This window comes from Trichechus manatus, unplaced genomic scaffold (genome assembly GCF_000243295.1).
Source record: "Trichechus manatus latirostris isolate Lorelei unplaced genomic scaffold, TriManLat1.0 scaffold00082, whole genome shotgun sequence".
NCBI classification, from domain to species: Eukaryota; Metazoa; Chordata; class Mammalia; order Sirenia; family Trichechidae; genus Trichechus; species Trichechus manatus.
The window spans coordinates 1,867,901-1,890,583 of NW_004444018.1; the positions used below are offsets into that span (position 1 = coordinate 1,867,901).

Below are 22,683 nucleotides of genomic sequence, written 5' to 3' on the forward strand. Positions count from 1 at the left end.
TCTTCAGACAGGGATTGGACTGGACTGTGGGACATAAAGTGATACTTGTGAGGAATGTGCCTTTTAGCTCAAGTAGTTACAAGAGACTAAATGGGCAGCTTCTCTCTGGAGGTGAAATGGGAAGGCGGAGAGGGTTAGGAGCTGATTGAATGGACATGGGGCATCAGGGGTGAAAAGGAGGAGTGTGCTGTCACAGTATGGGGAGAGCAATTACAGTCACTTAACAATGTATGTATAAATTTTTGTACGGGGGAAAAAAAAGAAAAAAAAAAAAGCTTGCTACTGGTTCAACCATAGAAACACAGACCAGTGAGTAGAATTGAGAACTCAGAAATAAACCCAAACATCTATGGGCAACTGATTTTTGACAAGGGGTCAAAATCCGTTGTGTGGGACAGAGACCATCTCTTTAATAAATGGTACTTGCAAAACTTGATATCCACCTGGAGAAAATTGACACAGGACCCATACGTCACACCAAACACAAAACTAACTCAAAATGGATCAAAGACCTAAACGTTAAACCTAAAACCATAAAATTCCTGGAATTTAATCTTATGTAAAAATAGGATAACAAACATTATGAAAAATGCACCAATAGAAGAAGACAAAATAGATAAATGGGATCTCATAAAAATTAAAACCTGCTCATCAAAAGACATTATCAAAAGAATAAAAAGAGAACCCATAGACTGGGAAAAAAGTCTTCGGAAATGACATATCAAATAAGGGTCTAATTTCCAAAACTTATAGAAAACTTCAACAACCCAACCACAAGGCAGACAATCCAATCACAAAAGGTCAAAGGATATGAACAGAACCTTCACCAAAGAAGACTTCCAAGCAGCCAACAAACACATGAGAAGATACTCAAGATCATTAGCCATTAGAGAGATGCAAATCAAACAACAATGAGAAACCATCTCACTCCTACTAAAATGACACTGATTTAAAAAACAGAAAATAACTAATGTAGGTGAGGATGTGGGGAGATAGAAACCCTCATCCATTTCTGGAAAACCTGGTGGTATAGTGGTTAAGAGCTACAGCTTTCTGGTGGGACTGTAAAATGGTACAATCACTATGGGAAGTGGTCTGGTGCTTCCTCAAAAAACTAGAAATACAGCTACCTTACAATCCAGCAATCCCAATCCTAGGAATATACCTTAGAGACCTAAAAGTGCCAACATGACCAGATATATGCACTCCTGTGTTCATTGCAGCTTTATTTACAATAGCAAAACAATGGAAACAACCGAAGAGCCCATTAATAGATGAATAGATAAGCAAATTGTGGTACATACATATATTGGAATACTACACAACTGTAAAGAACAATGATGAGTCCATGAAACATATTATGACATGGATGGACCTGGTGGGCATAATGCTAAGTGAAATCAGTAAGCATATAAGGACAAACATTGTATGATCTTTCTTTTATAAGAAAGCGAGAACAGATATAGAGACACCAATGTTCCAAAGTGGTTACCAGAGAGAAGATGAAGGGGAGGGGAAAGTAGGTTTTGAAACGTAGAGACTTGTTAAATGTTTGGTAATGGGAAAAATGGCACCAAATGTGGAAGTAGTGAGCATAGCACAATCATAGTAAAGATGAATGTTTGAGCACAAGTAGAAGGGTATAGACACAATTAAAGAGAATGCTGACAAATTGTGATAAATGGGACTAAAGTCAATGAAAAATTTATGTGGAAATTGTCAAAAAAAGAGGAAAAAAATTCATTGAGGGGATGTACAGTTTTGCAACAATAGTAACAACAACTAAAAAGTATGTGTATGATTACATAGATGTGTATGCATATGTATGTACAGGAAGGCATGTATGAATACATGAAATTGAATGTATGAGTGTAACTGTAGGCATATGTATATGCATGTTTATTGTGCTGCATATATTTTCAAGTATGAAATAAAGCACATGGGGGCACAGTTGTGGATACTTACTAGACAAAACAAACACATCACAGGATTGGTTTACTGGGTTTGAGGGCTTAAGACCATAGTCTCATTAGGCAACTCGGTCAATTGGCACAACATAGTCCATTAAAACAGTGTTCTACACTCTAGTTCAATGAGTAGCACCTGGGGTCTTAAAAACTTGCAAGCAGCCATCTAAGATAAAACTATTGTTCTCTACTTGTCCAGACTGAAAGAGAAAGAAGGAAACTAAAGATCCAAAGAAGTAACTAGTCTATAGAACTTATAGTCTACACAAACAACGGCCTCACCTACAATGAGACCAGAAGAACTACATGGTGCCTGGCTACCACTACCAACAGTTCCAACCAGGGACTCAATAAAATGGTTCCAGATAGAATGGGAGAAAATTGTAGAACAAAACTGAAATTCCTAAAAAAAAAAGGCAAGACTTACTGGACCGGTAGAAACTGAATGAACCCTCAAGATTATTGCCTTAGGATACCCTTTAAGCTTGGAACTCAAACCACTACTAGAGGTCACCTTTCAGCCAAAAGACAGATTGGCCCATAAAATTAGTAAGATCACTCATGAGTACTGTGCTTCTCTAAAGAATCATCTAAATGAAACCAAATGGTAAATATTTTCCCTAGACCAAGCATGAGAAGGTAAAGAGGGATAGCGAAGCTTGATTTAGGGGAACAGAACAACCAGAATGGTAATAATGAGAATGCTGATATATTGTGAACAATGTAACCAATGTTGCTGAATAATATGTTGTTGTTGTTGTTGTATGCCGTTAAGTTGATTCCGACTCATAGCAACCCTATAGGACAAAGTAGAACTGCCCGATAGGGTATCCAAGGAACAGCTGGTGGATTTGAACTGCCGACTTATTGGTTAGCAGACTGAGCTCTTAACCACTTAGCAACCAGGGCTCCAAACAATATGTATAGAAATTGTTCAGTGAGAACCTAATTTGCTATGTAAACTGTCACCAAAAACACAATAAAATATTTAAAAAAAGAAAAGATTGCTGGAACAGAGTAAAAATACAGAAACAGACACCAAGTGTATGTTAAAAACAGCATAGTAAGCAGAGGTTACATGAAAAATGATGCTAGAAAATTTGAGTAAGAAAAACATAAAAATAAAAACATATGTCACAGTATATAATGAAATGATATTTAAATTTTAGTTGGTTTGTATATTTAAGTATTAAAAAATTAGGTCATCAATTAATATTTATCTAAAACAAGGATGCAGAAATCTTTTCTAAACTTAAAACAAGCACTTTAAAAAATCATAAAATAAAAAGATTAGATTCTGTAAACTTTTGAAAGTGTTTTTTGGTCAAAACTTGCCATAAGCAGGTGTCAGGAGCTTCGGAAATATCTTCCTCAGAGAGATGTCTATTAAACTGGTAAAAATGAGCAAAGACTCCCCCCATAAAATAACATATTTAGGAATAAATCTAAGCAGGGACATAAAAGACCTATGCAATGAAAACTACAAAACACTACTGCGAGAAACCAAAAGAGACCTACATAAATGGGAAAACATACCATGCTCATGGATAGGAGGGCTCAACATTGTGAAAATGTCACTACTACTTAAAGTGATCTACAGATATAATGCAACCCCAATCCAAATTCCAGCAACATTCTTTACCAAGATGGAGAAACTTATCACTAACTTTATATGGAAAGGAAAGGGGCTCTGGATAAGTAAAACAGTATTGGAGAAGAACAAAGTAGGAGGCCTCATATTACCTGATCTCAGAACATACTATACAGCCACAGTAGTCAAAAAAGCCTAGTACTGGTACAACAGACACATAGACCTGGAAACCCATTTCTCTCGAGTTGATTCCGACTCATAGCAACCCTATAGAACAGACTAGAACTGCTCCATAGGGTTTTCAAGGAGCAGCTGGTGAATTTGAACTGCCAAACTTTTGGTTAACAGTCAAGCTCTTGACCACTATGCAACCACAGCTCCTTGACACATAGACCAATGGAACAGTATTGAGAACCCAGACATAAATCCATCCACCTACAGTCAGTCAGCTGATCTTTGACAAAGGGCCAAAGACCATCAAATGGGGAAGAGACAGTCTCTCCAACAAATGGTGCTGGCAAAACTGTATATCCATCTGTAAAAAAAAAATGAAACAGGACCCATACCTCACATCATACACAAAAACCAACTCAAATTGGATCAAGGACCTAAATAGGAAACCTAAAACTGTAAAGATCATTAATGAAAAAATAGGGACAATGCTAGAGGCCCTCATATATGGCATAAATAGAGTATCAAACATAACTAAAAATGCATGCACAGCACAAGACGAACTAGATAAATGGGCCTCCTAAAAATTAAACATTTATGCTCAGTGAAAGATGTCTCCAAAAGAGTCAAAGAGAAACTACAGATGGTGAAAAAAAATTTGGCTACGACCTGTCCAACAAAGGACTAATCTCAAAAATTTATAGAAAATTTCAACTTCTCAACAATAAAAAGTCAAGCAATCCAATTAAAACATGGGCAATGGAGATGAATAGACACTTCATGAAATAAGACATTCAAGTGGCTAACAAACATATGAAGAAATGCTTGCAATCATTAGCTATTAGAGAGATCAAATCAAAACTACAATGAGATACTATCTCGCCCCAACATTACTGGCACTAATGAAAAAAATAGAAAATAACAAATGTTGGAGAGATGGTGGAGAGATTGTAACTCTTATACACTGTTGGTGGGAATGGTGTAACCACTTTGGAAAATGGTATGATGCTTCCTCCAAAAAGCTAGAAATAGAAATACCATATGATCCAGCAATCCCACCCTAAACAAATAAAAGCCATGACATGAATAGACACATGCACACCCATGTTCATTGCAGCATTATTCACAATAGCAAAAAGATAGAAACAACCTAAGTGTCCTTCGAGAGGTAAATGGATTAATGAACTGTGGTATATACACACAATGGAATACTATGCAACCATAAAGAATAATGAAAAATCTGCAAAACATCTCACAACACTGAATTTGAGGACATTATGCTGAGTGAAATAAATCAATCACAGAAGGACAAATATTGTCTGAAACCACTACTATAAAGTAACAATAAAAGATTTATACACAGGAAAAGAAAAAGAAAAAAAAGCATTCTTTGATGGTTATCAGGGATAGAAGGGGGAGAGAGGAAAAATCACCAATTAGATAGAAGACATGAGGTAATATTGATGAAAAGAAAGATAATACATAATATGGGGCAAATCAGCACAGCATGACCAAAGCAAGAGAGGACACTGAGAGGAATGCCAGAAGAAGCCTCAGGGTGGAGGAAGTAGGTAATCAATATCCAGAGTTGCTGCAATATATACTATTTTCAATGTTTAATTTTCAACACAAAGTTACAAGAAATGCAAATAAACAGCAAAGAATGACCTATGTATGGGAAAAGAGCAGGCAATAGAAACTGCTTTGACGGGTTCCAGATGTTGGACTTAACAGACAGATTTGAAAGCAGTTAATATGGTCGCTATGAGTCAGAATCGACTCGACGGCAACGGGATTAGTTTTTTTGTTTAGTATGCATGCAAAGAACTATAGGAAACAATGTTTAAAGAACTAAAGTGAGGTATGATGATAATACTGCATCAAGTAAAAAATATTAATAAAGACATAGAAATTAATAAAAAAAGAACGGTTTAGTAACTACACTTTTAAAACTTTATCTTTAGAATATATTCAGAGATGCACACAGAATTTTATGTAGATGAACAATCATTATAATTTATTGTTAAAAATAAACTGTTTACCAAATGTAATTTGTTAGATAAATTATGCTATATCCACAAGATAGAATAGTATACATCCATTAAAAAGTATTGGAAAAGTATTTTAATTACATGAGAAGTAACTCATTATAAATATTAAGTGAAAGTATATATCTCTCTATAGAAGAAAATATTGAGATAATATACCTCGAAATGTTAGTAGTAGTTAACTCTAGATTGTGGGATTATAGGTGGTTCTGAATTTACATTTTATATATTTATATAATTCACAATTTTTTTTACAAAATTGTGTATAATCTTAAAGATGAAAAAATAATAAATGTCATTATTCACAAGATAAGCAAAACAGTATAATAAAGTTGGAAAATATATTTTTGTTTTTGTTAGTTGCTGTTGAGTTGGCTGCAACTCATTGTGACTTTATGTGTAACATAACTAAACATTGCTGGTCCTGTGCCATCTCCTGCATGATATTTGATATGTTTGAGCCCATTGTTGAAGCTATTATGCTGATCCATCTCATTGAGGACTTTCTTCATTTTCAATGACCCTCTACCAGACATGATATTCTTCTCTAGTGACGGGTCTTTCCTGATGAAGTGTCCAAGTAAGCAAGATGAAATCTGGCCATCCTTGCTTCTAAGGAGCATCCCAGTTGTATTTCTATACTTTAGTGGGAAATGCATAGAAAATTGTAAAAAATGATAATAATGTTAAGAGTGCTGATTTTTTTTGCCCTAGTATCCCAAACTGTAATTCTTACTGAATTTCTTTTTTTTTAACACGAGAAAGTATAAAGAAGGACAATATGACCAAAGAAAATCAGAATTGGTAGAAATCTGAAAATTTGTTTTAGCTTTGTCTTAGGCAGGGTTCTCTACAGAAGCAAAACTAGTAAAGTGTATAAATATATATATATATATATAGAGAGAGAGAGATTTATATCAAGCAAATGGCTCATGCGGTTGTAGAGGGTGGAAAGTCCCAAGTCCATGGATCAGGATAGAGCCGTCTCTTGATTCACATAGCCTCAGGGGCTGGTGAATCCAAGATTGGTAGATAGGAGAGCAGGGCTCTTGCTCACAGGCTATGAAGATAAACAAATCCCAAGATCAGTAGGCAAGACCACAGGTAAGCTGCTAGCTCAAGTCCCAAGAACCAGAGGTCGGATGATCAACAGCCAGCTCCAGGATCCAGAATGAGCAAAAGCCCCTGAGCCTTGCCAGAACATCTGCTTATGTTCAGTTGTAGGCCACATGCCCAAGGAAACTCCCTTTCAATTGATTGGCTACTCACAGCAGATCCCATCATGGGGATAAACACATATCAAATCTCAACAGGAAGTGATCACAACATTATATGATTGCCAAAACACTAAGAATCATGGCCCAGCCAAGTTGACACACAATCTTAATCATTACAAACTTATTCTCAGCAGATTTATTAGTGATTGCAATGGATAGGGATGTATGGATAATTCGTTTTGGAACAAAACATATTTTATGAAAAATAGTACTAGAATCAGACAAATATGTGCAATTATAACTGTTAAAGCTGTATGCCTGTCTTGCCCATACTTAAATACCATGAATGAACAGGTCGAGACATAGACTTCACTGAAAAAACTCTGTGCAAATCCCACAATAATGATGTAAATTCAGTAACCTAGATCAAGGTTTCTCAAACCTTAATGAGGATGTGCATCACCTGGGGGATGTTATTAAACTACTGATTCTGATTCTGTAGGTCTAACAAGTTCCCAGGTGATGCCCATGCTGCTGTTCTGTGAACCATACTCTGAGTAGCAAGAGCTTTATTCCTGGCTCTGCAATTGAGCCTGGTACAATTAGCTCTTGCCACTTTTCTTTATGTAAGAATTTAACCTTTTTAGACGGTAATAATGGTGAGGACCAAAAAAAATGAATTTAAATCAAAGTACTTGTTAAATATAAAGTCTTATATAATAGTATTCCTAGTGTTCTTCATAATTGTTTTTTGAGGGCATTGTTTGTTATTCTTTTTTTAAAGTGACCAAAAATGGATTTGTCCTCCTCATGTGTTATTATTAAAACTATAGCAACAAAGAAATCATACTGTCAGTAAGCAATTTCAATATTGCCAGATGCCAGTTTTTAGGGACCTACACAATTATTTTTTCATGTATATATTAGATCATAGGAATAAATATAACTGACATTTAAGCTACTGAATGAGTTGGGGCAACAGTTGCCTATTATGCTTGTCTTTATTTAGATGGGAACAATCCTATAACCCACGACTTCCAGTGAGTGACTTCCCCTACCAAGCTTATTAATCATTTCCATTGATACCTCTGCTTAGAAACATGATACAAATGTGCCACCAGTAGCACTAAGTGAAAATGTTCTCTTGTTGTGAAAGGGAAACAAAATGGTTGAAAAATAGAAGAGAATATTATGGGAAGGGAAGACTCCCAAGCTTAGTTTTCTTGAGTTCCAGGAGGTTGAAATAATTTTTAATGGGAACACTCTTCAAATTAAACAACTTCCTCCTTTCACTGCATGTCTTGGCCCTCTCAGCAGCCCTTCCACTGCCCCCCCGCAACCCCCCAGTATCCTTAAATAGATAATATGTTTTTTCAGATTTTTTTTCTTTAAATGACCATGAAGACAAAGACTGGAAGTGAGTAGAGAATGAACAACCAACATCTTTGCCGTTGATCTTCTGGTCTTCAGAGAAGTTGCTGCTCAGTAGTTCTACGCAGAGGACTGAATGAAATCCATTTTTCTAGACTAGTTAAACTCTTAATAAAAAGTCTCAGCTTGCTTTCAAAACTTAGAAATTATCCCACAGAATATATAGTTCTGTTATTTAATCAAAAAATCTTTATATTTTATTTAAAAAGATTAATATTCTACCCAGTTATACTTATCATCTAGCTTAAGAAATAAATTACTAGGGATATTATTGACACTCCATGTGTTTCATACTGCATGTATTTTTCTGTAACTTTCTTTTTTTCTAACATTACGTTTTTATGGTTAATCCTTATCGATACATGTGCCTCTAGTTGATTCATTTGCACTGTTGTATAGCATTCCATTGAATGAATATACCACAATTTAGTGATCCATTCTGCTGATAAACAATTAGATTGTGTATCAGTCAGGATGGGATACAATATGCTATGTTCAAATCTCAGAGGCCTAAAAGAAAATATTTCATTTTGTTGTGGTTTGGTGTTTTGCTCACACAGCATGTCCACATTGGGTGGGACCCTGCAGGGCAGAGAACCTTGACCATCTGCAATATTCTGGTCACTACGGCAGGGGGAAATACTGAGGTGAATCATATAGATTTAGTCTCTTAGAAGCTTTCACCCAGAATTGACTCATGTTCCTTCTGTTTAGATTTCATTGGCCATAGAAAGTCACATGGTTAAACTTAGTTTCAAATCAGTAGGGTAGAGTTGGGTAATCCTGCCCATGTACCCCCAAAGAAGAGAATCATAATATTAGCTAACACGCCTATGACAACATAAGTTGTTTCCAAAGTTTTGTCTTGCTAACAAGCCTGCTATGTACCTCAAAAAAATAAATAAATAACACCAAATCTATTGCTGTCGAGTCAATTCTGACTCATAGCGACCCTATAGGACAAAGTAGAATTGCCCCATATGGTTTCCAAGGAGCAACTGGTGGATTCAGACTGCCGACCTTTTGGTTAGCAGTCAAGCTCTTAACCATTGCGCCCCCAGGGCTCCGTATTTTCTTATGCACCTGTGTGAGAGGCTATACACTTGAGAGTGGAATTGTTAGGTCATGGGAGTATGGACATTTCAACTTTCTTGGATATCATCAGAATGCTTACCAGAGAGGAACGAATTTACACTCCCACCAGCAGTATATAAAAGTTATCCGAGTGCTATATACTCGTTAGCATATTCAGAGTTTATTTTTCACCATTCTGTTAGTTAAACAATGGCACCTCATTGTGGTTTTAATATCTGTTTCTCTTATTACTAAGAAGGTGGAGTATCTTTTCATGTATTCACTAGCCATTGTTATTTCCTTTTTTTGTGACTTGCCTGTTGAACCAATACTAGGAGGGAATGTAATCTATCTCTGGTACTGTTTCATATACTGGGGATATAAAATTGAATCAAATAAGTACCATGTCTCAAAATAAATGCCATTTTTATAGGATCCTTTTCATATTGATTTATAGGACTCCGTTATTTATTTGGTGCCCTAATGGAGAAGTGGTTAAGAGCTCGACTGCTAACCAAAAGGTCAGCAGTTTGAATCTACGAGCTGCTCTTTGGAAACCCTGTAGGGCAGTTCTACTCTGTCCTATAGGGTCACTATGAGCCGGAATCTATTCGACAGCAATGGGAAACAGCAAGTTTATTTATTTATGAATATTAATCATTTGCAGTTATTGGTGATACAAATATCTTTCCCCAGTCTGTAGCTTGACTTTTATATTCTAAGTCTTTCTTAATTTTTATTGTGATGAAATATATATAACAAAACATTTGCCATTTCAACCATTTATATATGTACAATTCAGTGACATTAATTACATTTACCATGTTATGTAACAATCAGTACTCTCTGTTTCCAAATTTTTCATCACCCTTAACAAAAACTCTGTACTCCATAAGCAATACCTCTCCTCTATTGCCGCCTCGCATCCATCTCTGGTAAGTACTAATAAACTTTGGTCTCTATGCATTTGTTTTAATGGTGTCTTTTGATGCACAGAAGTTTTCAATTTTAATGTAGTCAAATTTATAGAAAAAATTTCCTCTAAGTTTTTGGGTTCTTTTGTGTATGTATGTGTGTGTTTTTAAAAAAAAATCCTCATTTTTTTTGATTTTGTAAAGATATTTTTCTCTATTTTATTTTAAAAGCTATACAATTTTCCCATCTAAGTTAGGTTGTTAATCCACCAGGAACTAACATTTTTTTGTATGATGTGAGGTAGGGATCCAATTTTGTATTTTTTCCATATGATTAGCCCATTGTCTTAGCATAGTTTGTGAATAATCCAACTTCTTTTTATTAATCTGCAGTGTTCCTCTTTGATATGTTTCCATATATGTGTGGGAATATTTATAGGCTCTTTCTTGTATTCCATTTTTCTATTTCTCTAATCTGCACCAATATCACACTGTCTTATTACTCAGGTTTTAGTAAGTCTTGATATTTGACAAGGAGTATCGATCTTTCATATTCATTTAACTACTACTAGGAGGGAATGTAATCTATCCCAGGCGCTATTGCACCTATTGGGGATATAAAACTGAACAAAATAAGGACCATGTCTCAAGAAATTTGGAAAGTCTTTTGAGCAAGTCTACTTGGTGAAAAGATAAATTACAATACAAATATTAATACTATACGTATGTAGCAAATGCTCTAGAAGCACTCATTCTGATTGCCTAAAGTAAGAGAGAAGCAAGAACTATGTATTTAAAATTTTCTGAATTTAGATCAGAAAATTCCTAACCTATTCCCAAAAGATTCTCGTCCTTTCTTTAAAACCGAGGTTTGGCGATGTCTCCTCATCTCGCGAGAACTGAAGGCGGCTAGTGACCACGGATGAGCGGAAGTAGGATCTGTTTTCTGTGGCGCTTGGAGGCATTTGGGTGCCTCACCAGAACGTGGACATCTTCACAGGCACTGGCTGCCAGAAACTCATTCAAATAGAAGATGAACGCAATCTTCATACCTTTTATGAGAAGCAAATGGCTAGAAAATTGCTGCTGACTCTCTGGGTGATGAGGGGGAGGGTTGTGTTGTTCGAATCAGTGGCGGGAACAACAAACAACTTTCCCACATGAAGCGGGGTATCGTGACCCATGGCTGTGTCCTTCTGCTACTGAGTAATGGGCATTTCTGTTACAGACCAAGGAGAACTGGAAAAAGAAAGCTGAAATCTGTCCCGGGTGTCATTGTTGATGCCAGTCTGAGTGTTCTCAACTTGGTTATTGTGGAAAAAAAGGGGAGAAGACTCTTCCAGGATTGACTACTGTGCCTTGTCGCCTGGGGCCCAAAAGAGCTAGCAGAATCCACAAACTTTTCAATATCTCTAAAGAGATGATGTCCGCCAGTATGTTGTGAGACACAGCCCCTGAACAAAGAAGTTGAGAAACCCAGGACCAAAGCGCGTGAGATTCAGCATCTTGTTTCTTTGTGTGTCCTGCAACACAAACGTCGGCGTATTGCTCTGAAGAAACAGCGCACTAAGAAAAATGAGGAGGCTGCAGAATATGTCAAACCTTTGGCCAAGAGAATGAAAGCGGCCAAAGAAAAACACCAGGAACAGGTTGCCAAGAGACAGAGGCTGGCGTCTCTGAGAGCTTCTACCTGTAAGTCTGAGTCCAGTCAAAAATAAAATTTTCTAAGAGTGACAAGTAAGATCGTACCTTAAAAATAAATAAAATAAAATCAAGAATTGGGTTTGGAAGTGTTGAGGAGATTCGAGGTGCCATAATTGAGGTAGGTCTGACCTAGAGACGAAGAAGGTATAATTAGGAAGTGGGTTTTACGACCTATAAAGCCTGATGGCACGAAAATTTCATTCAGGTTCCATTTTGCCGATGTTTTGACATTCAGGGCTTTAGGTCTGTAATCTTAAATCGTTCACCATGGTGAGGTGAGGCCACTTATAAAGGACTTTTGGGGAGTAGATATGTCTGCCTGAGTAGAATTAGGCCTAAGGAATTAAAGAATTTATATGAAAGGAAGATAATCTGCTGCTCCTTCAAATTTCACTTGGGTCAATGTGTTGGTAGAGTTACTTTCTAAGATCCTAACAGAAAGATTACATCAACAGCATTACAGTATCTTACCTAAGGGAGGTGATGGCCCTAACCAACCTCTTTGCACAGGTACACCTAGAGTTTCGGGTACATTTCTGTGTTCTACCCTTTAAGAGGGAGAAAAGGAATCTGTTGTATTCTTGGAAGAGAGTACTAGGTAGTTGAAGGACTCAAAATTCAGCGAGAGGGTCACATGCACCCATCAACCAACCTTTGCAGGGATATAAAAAGTAAAACAGGATATGGGATTACAATGTAAGTGTGTTAACATGCTTATGTTGCTATAAATAAAGTTTCAGAAACAAGGAAGAGCAGTGAAGCTAGAGTATGAAATTCTTGGGTTGATGACCATGTCTTATTTGCCCTTCTATTTCTGTTGCTTAGCGCATTGCCTGGAGAATGAAATTTCACAATAAATATTGGTTTAATTTAAAGATCTACTATTTCTCAATAATCACAAAAATTGTCCATGTCATTGGTGGTAAGGAAGACTCCAGATTCATATTTACACCTTTGTTCTTTGTGTACAAAATTTCATGTAGTCAGCATTTATCTTGGGGGTGGGAGCAGTATTAGGGGCTGGGAGAAAATAGAAAGATTTTTAAAGTCAGAGTTTTGGAGCACATGATAAACATGTTATAAATACTTTAAAATTCTACAAAACAACACATTTATTTCCCAGAGTTCAGTAGCATTCAGGAAATACAGCAAAAGAGGGTGATTGGAAGTCACTGTGGTAAGTTTTTAATTTCTGACTTTTGCTAGCCAATTTCTCTCTACTCCAAAGGGTAATATCAGTAATTTACATTTTGAATTACGTATTATTTTAAATGACTTTCAAGTTAATTATTAAAGTCTGCTTGGATGGCTTTGAAAACCAAGTTTTACCAACCTTGCCACACTTGGAATTGTGGCTTTGAACAAAATTGGAGCATAAACTTCTGTTTTTTTTGGATGGTACTGGCAAATGTCATCTTCACATATGAAGGCAGGTATTTATTCCAGACCTAAGATGAGTATTGTTGATTTCATTATGGGACAAGAATAGTTATATGGAAAGAATAAATTCCTAGTGTGAGTGCAAGTTGCCTTCTTGATGCCACCATCACATAGCAAGAGTAATTTATTATGTTAGATTGTATTATCCAACTCTTTATTTTGAAAGAATAAATCACAAGCCTCCATTGCTGTGATTATATGCAGGCCACTATGGCCACTGTCAAACACTCTCTCAGCAACATCTTTCATACAGTGCCAATTAAGCAGAAGGTGGGGGAATGTTGGCAGGGGATTTAAATGTCTCATATAAAGGTCAACACCTAACAACAGGGCAGCATTTACCCCGAACTGGACTGTAGAGTCAGCACTGGGTTGGAGCCCAGTTGCTGTTGGGGGACTTAAATATAGTGTCCTCCAAATGAGAGCAGGTGGTGTCGAAGGAGCTATACTAGTGTTCAAGATATGTCCTAAAATAGCTTTAAGCTTCTTCATGACCTCATTTTGCCACACTGGCTTGCTTACTAGTGTGTTTCTGGGTGGTGTTAATGTTGCAGCATTAGCCATGATAATTTGTGGACCGACACAGTATCGTTAACACTGAGCATGAATTGTACTCAGTAGCCAAGGCATAACATTTTCCCCTCTATATTTCCTGCAGCTGGCCAGTGTTTTGTAACCAGGGCACCAACTCTGTAGCCAGGTGGTAACATTAGATGTTTGACTGGGTGTGCAATTGGCATCACAGACATGGTTAACCAAGGTTAATATTAGAGTATGCGTGACAGTTTCAAGATTTCATCCTGTTAGACAGAACTAGTTTTAGCACAAGGTGAAGCCAGGTAACTGAATCTGTAGCAAGGTTTGCTTTTAAGAAAAGTCTTTGAGGCAAAGTAAATGTGACTGTGACTATGTAGCCTTTGAATAGGCGAACAAGTTAGCAATTTTTTAAATTCAATTTTAGTTTTTCGTTTATCAAAGCAAAAAATATATGTGGTGTGGTTGTAAAGATTAATAACGTCCCATGGTTTATAATGAAAAACGGCAGACCTTTGACCTTTTCTACCCTAATTCCTGCTTCACAAGGACAACCATTTTCCTTTTTTCAAAAAAATTTTTTTCTGGTATTTCCCACTATATTTCTATATAACGCAATTATACCTGTGGTTCTTGATTCTTTAGTTTAGAAATTACGTATTGAGTTCCTACTATGAAAGATGATGATCTAACCCACTTAAGATCCCTTCCCCCAACACACAATCTTCACCTCCTCCCATCCTCTTTGTCACAATTTTTGGTGAAATCAGTATTTGGTATTTTTCTCTTTATGACTATATAAATGATTGATTCTCAAAGAGGGCAAGAATAATCATTCTTAATAGCATGTTGTTAGCACAGCACTAGACTATGCATTAAGGGATTATAGTAATTTAGGTTAAGGGATTTGATGCCATCAAGGTGATGCCCTGATACTACTGTAGAAAGAGAAAAGACACACAGAACATAGAGAAAACCAGCTGTTTCCTGGGCTTGAAGGGAACATAGCAGTGGCAGAAGAACATTTGCCCAGAACTGTGCAGTGATGCTGAGGGTTAATTGAGTGGAGAAGAGATACGGGTTAAATAGGAAGAACAATGTGAAGGAGACTAGATAGGCCTTTAGAGGAATTTTGAAAATTTCTGGGGCATTTCTTAGTTTTCATAATGATTTGGGGGCAGAACTGACATTTAATGGGTGGGATCCAGGGTTTCTAGACATTGTGCAACAAAGAATTATTCCACATCCCACCTGACTTCAGAATGTCTGCTGAATCCTGCACGTAGGTACTTTCATATCTGAACCTAGAACCTGTGTGTAGTTAGGTATTTTTAGCAGTGTTTCATTGTATGCTGGATTTTTAGGAATTTAACTACCATGCTAATCAAGGGAGCATTGTACTTTCTCATTTGGAGGTTTATTAAGAGTTGTACAGGATTTCAGGAGACATTCTGAAGTACTTAAATATTTATTTTTATAACTTATGTTCTTGTTAATAGATAAACTATCTTTTTTTTAGGATTTTAGTTATAATTTTTATGAATTTTTATTATGTTCACTGAACTATTTGCATTTCCAGCTGGCTTGGTTTGGTCTCTGCCTCTTTGAGGTTAGATATTCCTCAAATATCTTGTGATGTTTAACTAGCCTTCATACTTTTATTAGTTTACTATTGCTGCTCTAACAAATAACCGCAAATGTAGTGGCTTAAAATAACACAAATTCATTCTCTTACAGTTCTGGAGGTCAGCAGTCTAAAATCAAGGTGTGGGCATGGCTGTGATCCTTCTGGCAGCTTTGTTTCCCTTCCTTCTCCAGCTTCTTGAGGCCGCCTGCGTTATTTGGCTTGTGGCTCCATCCTTCATCTTCTCATCACTCCAACCTCTGGTTTTGTCATCACAAATCCTTTTTCTCACAGTGATTCTCCTGCCTCTCTCTTATAAAGATCATGTAATTTTACTGGGTCCTCCTGGATAATTTAGTATAATTTCTCCATCTCAAGCCCCTTAATTTAATCACATCACATCTTTAAAGTCCTTTTTATCATGTGCGGTAACGTATTCACAGGGTCTAGGGTTTAAGACAGGGACATCTTTGGGGGCCATTATTCTGCCTACCATGAAACTGAAAAAATGAGGCTCTGATTATTGATCAAAAGCTCTGTGTGCATGGTCAAAGCTATTGCACTGATGGGCTTTAATTCCATTCATGGAGAGACACCAAGTGTTGGCTTCTCTGTGGCTTTTATCTCTTGGGCTGTTCATTTCTGATACAGAGGAATTCTCCTTCCAGGAGTTACAAGCCTGGTTGTCAGAATTCTGGGAACCATATAGGTAAAAGGAGGCTGAGGGAGGTGATGGTGATTCTTACTATTCAATATGCAGGATTTTACTTATTCACCTTCTTTTCAGTATAGATCATCACTCCTACCCTCACGTATGTCTGGTGTCCCAATATCTTCTCTGATTCATCCATTCTGGAGGCCAGGACGGATACAGGGTACTCACTGGAGTTAAGGATGGGATATAGGCTCTAACTGCCTTACACAGACATCCCCCCAGTCCTGCTTTCAGGCCCCCAAACCTCCTGCCCCAACCTTTGGAGGCACTTGGAGCCTCCAAGTCCCACGTCTCTCTGAGGTTCTGCGGTGCAGGCTGTCTTATGTTTTTCTAGTTTCTCCCCAATGGAGGCAGCTGTGTTTAAAACAATTGCTGCTCATCTGTCCACTTTCCAGCCTTCAAATTTTTTAACCTCTCTCACCTGCTATTTTTTTTTCCCTCTTTCCTGTTCTCTTGTCCTTGTGCATACCTACTTTTTAAATTCCATTTAGTCATTTTAGAAGTGTTTTCTAGGGGGCAGGGTTAAATCTGTGTGCTTCCGTTGTCATGTTTAACTATAGATTCAAGAATTAGCAGTCTTTTAAGGAAGGGAATACCCTAGCAGATATTAAGAAAGGTACAAAAATTTGGACACTTCCTTTATTTGGAGATTATGACCTAATGGTTACATTTTCATATCCTTTCTTGCCCATTTTCTTGTCCCAAATCTCAGATTTTAGGTCTGAGTTAAAGTCGCATTTCCTTCAAAATCATTTATTTGACTCTTCCAGCCCATTCCCCTTCAGCTCACATTTGGTATCATACAGTTTTATACTTAAATATTCTTCGATTGTTTCATAAGTGAACTTTGTCTAACTAACTAGATGATGAACTTCTTAAGGACAATGACATTGCCTAATAATCCCTTTCTTCTATAGCTGTTTGTGCCTCATAGAAAAATAATTTTTTTATTGTTGTGCTTTAAGTGAAAGTTTACAATTCAAGTTACTCTCTCATACAAAAATTTATACGTACATTGCTATGTGACCCTAATTGTTCCCCCTATACTGTGACAGCACACTCCTTCGTTGCACTTCTGATTTCCCGTGTCCATTCAACCAGCTCCTGACCCTTTCTGCCTTCTCATCTCACCTCCGGACAGGAGCTGCTCATTTAGTCTCATGTATCTACTTGAGCTAAGAAGCACACTCTTCACGAGTATCATTTTATGTCCCATAGTCCATCCAGATCTTTGTCTGAAGAGTTGGCCTTGGAATGGTTTCAGTTTGGGACTAACAGAGGGCCTGGGGGCAATGTCTTCTGGGGTCCCTCCAGTCTCAATCAAACCATTAAGTCTGGTCTTTTTACTGGAATTTGAGTTCTCACCCCTCTTTTATCCTGCTCCATCAGGGACTCTTTGTTATGCTCCCTGTCAGGGTGGTAATTGGTGGTAGCTGGGCACCATCTAGTTCTTCTGGTCTCAGGCTGATGAAGTCTTTGGTTTATGTGTCCCTTTCTGTCTCTTGAGCTACTACTTCGTTGTGTCTTTGGTGTTCTTCATTCTCGTTTGCTACAGGTGGATTGGGAAAAATTGATGCATCTTACATGGCTGCTCGCTAGCTTTTAAAACCCCAGACGCCACTCACCAAAGTAGGATGCAGAACATTTTCTAAATAAACTTTGTTATACCAGTTGACCTAAATGTCCCCTGAAAGCATGGTCCTCAGACTGCCACCCCTGTTACTCTGTCCCTCGAACTGTTTGGTTGTATTCAGGAAACTTCTTAGCTTTGGTTTAGTCCAGTTGTGCTGACTTCCTCTAGTGTGTGTTATCCTTCCCTTCACCTAAGATAATTCTGGTCTAGTATCTAGCTACTGAATGCCCCTCTCCCTCTCTCCCCACCCTTGTAACCATCAAAGAATGTTTTCTTCTGTGTTTAAACCTTTTCTTGAGTTCCTATAATACTGGTCTTATACAATATTTGTCCTTTTGCGACTGACTAAATTCACTCAGCATAACGCTTTCCAGATTCCTTCATGTTATGTTTCACAGATTCATTATTGTTCTTTATCATTGCATACCATTCCATTGTGTGAATATACCATAATTTGTTTATCCATTCATACGTTGATGGGTACCTAGGTTCTTTCCATCTTTTTACTATTGTAAACAGTGCTGCGGTGAACATGGGTGTGCATATATCTGTTCGTGTGACGGCTCTTATTTCTCTAGGATATATTCCAAGGAGCAGAATTGCTGGATCATATGGTACTTCTATTTCTAGATTTTAAGGAAGCGCCAAATTGATTTTTAAAGTGGTTGTACCATTTTACTTTCCCACCAGCAGTGTATAAGAGTTCCAGTCTCTCCACAGCCTCTCCAACATTTAATATTTTGTGTTTTTTGGATTAATACTAGTCTTGTTGGGGTGAGATGGTATATCATTGTAGTTTTGATTTGCATTTCTCTAATGGTTAATGATCGTGAACATTTCCTCATGTGTCTGTTAGCTGCCTGAATGTCTTTTCTGGTGAAGTGCCTGTTCATAACCTTTGCCCATTTTTTAATTGGGCTGTTGGTCTTTTTGTTGTTGAGGGTTTGCAGTATCTTGTAGATTTTAGAGATTAGATGCTGATCAGATTTGTCGTAGCCAAAATTTTTTTCTCAGTCTGTAGGTTGTCTTTGTAACTCTTTTGGTGAAGTCTTTTGATGAGCGTAAGTGTTTGATTTTTAGCACTTCCCAGTTATCTAGTCTCTGTTCTGGTGTTTATGAATTGTTACTTATAGTTTGTATTCTGTTTATGCCATGTGTTAGGGCTCCTAGTGTTGTCCCTATCTTTTCTTCCTCATCTTTATCATTTTAGATTTTATATTTAGGTCTTTGATTCATTTTGAGTTAGTTTTTGTGCATGGTGCAAGGTATGGGTCTTGTTTCAGTTTTTTACAGGTGGATATCCAGTTATGCCAGCACCATTTGTTAGAGACTGTCTTTTCCCCAATTAACAGACTTTGGGCCTTTGTCAAATATCAGCTGCTCATAGGTGGATGAATTTATGTCTGGATTCTCAATTCTATTCCATTGACCTATGTATCTGTTGTTGTAAAAGTACCAGGCTGTTTTGACTACTGTGGTGATTTAATAGGTTCTGAAATCAGGTAGTGTGAGGCCTCCCACTTTGTTCTTCTTCTTGAGTAATACTTGACTTATTTGGGGCCTCTTCCCTTTCCATATGAAGTTGGTGATTTGTTTCTACATCTCATTGAAAAATGCCATTGGAATTTGTATCGGGATTGCCTTGTATCTGTAGTTCGCTTTGGGTAGAGTTGACATTTTCGCAATGTTGCATCTTCCTGTCCATGAGTGAGGTATGTTTTTCCACTTATGCAGGTCTCTTGCAGTAGTGTCATGTACTTTTCATTGTATAGATCTTTTACGTCTCCGGTTAGATTTATTCCTAAGTATTTTATCTTCTTGGGGGCTATTGTTAATGGTATTGATTTGGTGATTTCCTCTTGGAAGTACTCTTTGTTGGTGTAGAGGACTCCAACTAATTTTTGTAGGTTTATCTTGTATCCTGATACTTTGCTGAAATCTTTTATTAGTTCCAGTAGTCTTCTTGTGGATTCTTTGGGGTTTTCTGTGTATAAGATCGTATCATCTACAAATAGAGATACTTTGTCTTCTTCCCTACCAATTGGATGCCCTTTATTCTTTTTCTGGCCTAATTGCTCTGGCTAGGACCTTCAGCACAATGTTGAATAAGAGTAGTGATAAAGGGCATACTTGTCTGGTTCCCATTCTCAAGGGGAATGCTTTCAAAGTCTCTCCATTTAGGATGATGTTGGCTCTTGGCTTTGTATACATGCCCTTATATATGTTGAGAAATTTCCTTCTATTCCTATTTTGCTGAGAGTTTTTATCATGAATTGGTGTTGAACTTTGTCGAATGCTTTTTCTACATCAATTGACAAAATCACGTGGTTCTTGTCTTTTGTTTTATTTATGTGATGGATTACATTGATTGTTTTTCTAATGTTGAACTATCCCTGCATACCTGGTACAAATCCCACTTGATCATGGTGAATTATTTTTTTGATATGTTGTTAAATTCTATTGGCTAAAATTTTGTTGAGGATTTTTGTGTCAATGTTCATGAGGGATATTGGTCTGTAATTTTCTTTTTTTGTGGTGTCTTTACCTGGTTTTGGTATCAGAGTTATGCTGGCTTCATAGAATGAGTTTAGGAGTATTCCATCCTTTTCTATGCTCTGAAATACCTTTAGTAGTAGTAGTGTTAACTCTTCTCTGAAAGATTGGTAGAATTCTCCAGTGAAACTGTCTGGACCAGGGCTTTGTTTTGTTGGAAGTTTTTAATTACCTTTTCAGTCTCTTCATTTGTTATGGGTTTATTTAGTTATTCTACCTCTATTTGTGCTAGTTTAGGTAGGTAGTGAGTTTCTAGAAATTTGTCCATTTCCTCTAGGTTTTCAAATTTGTTAGAGTACAGTTTTTCATAGCATTCTGTTATCATTCTTTTAATTTCAGTTGGGTCTGTTGTGATATCACTGATCTAATTTCTTATATGTGTTATTTGCTTCCTCACTTGTTTTTCTTTTGTCAGTTTGGCTAATGGTTTATCAATTTTGTTGATCTTTTCAAAGAACCAGTTTCTGGTCTTGCTAACTCTGTCAGTTGTTTTTCTATTCTCTATTTCATTTAATTCTGCTCTAATTCTTATTATTTCCTTTCTTCTGGTGCCTGAGGGCATCTTTTGCTGCTCTCTTTCTCCTTATTCTAGTTGAAGGGTTAATGTTTTGATTTTGGCCCTTTTGTCTTTTTGGATGTGTGCATTTATTGCTGTAAACTGACCTCTGAGCACTGCCTTTGCTGTGTCCCAAACGTTCTGGTAGGATGTGTTTTCATTCTCATTTGAGTCTATGAATTTGTTTTTTCCATCCTTAATTTCTTCTGTAATTCTGTAGTTTTTGAGCAAGTTGTTGTTCAGTTTCCATGTGTTTGATTTTTTTTCCTTGCTTTTTCTGCTATTGATTTCTACTTTTATGGCTTTAGGATCAGAAAAGATCCTTTCAAATATTTCGAAGCTTTGCATTCCATTAAGGCTTGCTTTATCACCTAATATGTGGTCTATTCTGGAGAATGTTCCATGTGCATTGGAAAAGAAAGTATACTTGGCTGCTATTGGGTGGAGTGTTTGGTATATGTCCATGAGATCACATTGGTTGATTGTGGCATGTAGATCTTCTGTGTCTTTATTGAGTTCTTTCTGGATGTTCTGTCCTTCTTTGAAACGGATGTGTTGAAGTCTCCTACTGTTATTGTGGAGCCATCTATCTCTCTTTTCAGTGCTGTTAGAGTTGTTTTATGTATTTTGGAGGCCTCTCATTGGGTGTGTAAATATTTGTTATATCCTCCTGGTGTATTAACCCTTTAATCATTATATAGTTTCCTTCCTTATCCTTTGTGGTGGATTTTAATTTAAAGTCTATTTTGTCAAAGATTAATATTGCGAGGCTGGGTCAAGATGGCAGAATAGTCAAATGGTTTTGGTGGACTTTCTTACAACAGAGACCTGAAAAAACATGTGAATTGATTATATATGGCAATCTGGGACATCAAAGGCAGAGTTGAGGAACCAGACTGAGTGGCGGGGAGAGGGAGAGACAGTTCAGAAGCAGCGAGGAGTTGCCAGACCTGACGCGACGAGAGCCTGAGCCCATCAGACCTGATCAGCTCAGGGGTGAGTGGTGAGGCAGGCAAGCAGCAGTGCTCAGGAGGCGCGTTTTCCACACCAGGAGATACCCAGCCACTGAGGGTCTGCATGGCCACCCAGAACCAGTAAGAAGCAGCCCTCATCGGTGAAAGATAAGTAATTGTGTATGGCCCACCGTTCAGATCAGAAACAACCCCCTTAGGGAGAAACGTCTCTCCCTTTTACCTCCCTACTCTCTGCTCTTTACTGGGTCCCAGACAGGCTTCAGCAACTGCCGAGTCCCCTGGGCTGGAAATAGGATCAGTCTCATGGCCTGAGCCATTCTCCCTGCCTTGGAGAGTAAACAAATTAACAAACATGGGAAAAATAAACTGCTGGCTCCCCTAAGCCAGGAACCCAGGGTAGGCACAGCTTCTATGCCTAGGCACAGGCATTAAGGGATCCATGGACTTTGAATCCTCTCTCCCTGCAGAGACTTGTGTGGGCCCATTTCAACAGTGTAGGCCCTCATTACTGCAGTACAACAGGGTATATGCCTGAAG

General features: G+C 37.5%; 1 pseudogene; it reads left to right on the forward strand.

Annotated features, from left to right (window-relative positions):
* LOC101350658 (40S ribosomal protein S6 pseudogene) overlaps positions 1 to 12,131 on the forward strand; it is a 21,838-nt pseudogene extending 9,707 nt beyond the window's left edge.
* Positions 12,132 to 22,683: the final 10,552 nt, after the last annotated feature.